This window comes from Cervus canadensis, chromosome 28, assembly GCF_019320065.1.
Source record: "Cervus canadensis isolate Bull #8, Minnesota chromosome 28, ASM1932006v1, whole genome shotgun sequence".
In the NCBI taxonomy this organism is placed as follows: Eukaryota; Metazoa; Chordata; class Mammalia; order Artiodactyla; family Cervidae; genus Cervus; species Cervus canadensis.
Genome location: NC_057413.1, coordinates 34,803,256 through 34,804,028, shown reverse-complemented (window position 1 = coordinate 34,804,028; position 773 = coordinate 34,803,256). Strand labels below are relative to the sequence as shown.

General features: G+C 45.0%; 1 non-coding gene across 1 annotated transcript; it reads left to right on the top strand.

The window, feature by feature from the left end:
- The first annotated feature begins 279 nt into the window (after nucleotides 1–279).
- On the top strand, nucleotides 280–386 carry LOC122430242. The gene has a single exon (XR_006266315.1). It is a non-coding gene; the product is annotated as a U6 spliceosomal RNA (small nuclear RNA).
- Nucleotides 387–773: the final 387 nt, after the last annotated feature.

The window sequence follows — 773 nt, the reverse complement described above, 5'->3', positions numbered from 1 at the left end:
TCACCGACTCGATGGGCATGAGTTTGAGTAAACTCCGGGAGTTGGTGATGGACAGGGAGGCCTGGCGTGCTGCAATTCATGGGGTCGCAAAGAGTTGGACACGACTGAGCGACTGAACTGAGCTGAAGCACATCTTTACCCATTCAACTCTTGGTGGACACAGATTGTTTCTGTGTCTTGGCTATTGTAAATAATGCTGCTATGAACATAGGGTGCAGGCATCTTTTTGAACTGACTTGACAACTCTGTTTTTAGTTTGCTTTTTAAAAATGTTTGTTTGTGCTCACTTCGGCAGCACATATACTAGGATTGGAATGACACAGAGAAGATTAGCATGACCCCTGTGCAAGGATGACACGCAAATTCGTGAAGCGTTCCATATTTTTGAGTTTATCTAAAAGCTCATATCACATTTACATTTTTGAGGAGTTTTCCTTGTTATTGTTTTTAGAGGTACTTTCTTTGTTGACAAGCTTGTGACAGATATGACAATATAGCGATGTGTGACTTATAATAAACCTAGGCACAATGACAAAAAAAATAAATAAAAATGTTTGTTTATCTGGCTGTGTCGGGTCTTAGTTGAGGCACACAGCACCTTCGCTGCGTCCTGCGGGACCCTTCTTGCGGTGCGCTAGACTCTCTAGCTGTGGCACAGGCTCAGCTGCTCCTCAGCATGGGGGGTCTTCCTGGACCGGGGGTCAAGCCCGTGTCCCCTGCATTGCAAGATGGATTCTTAACCACTGGGCCACCAGGGAAGTCTCTATTTTTAG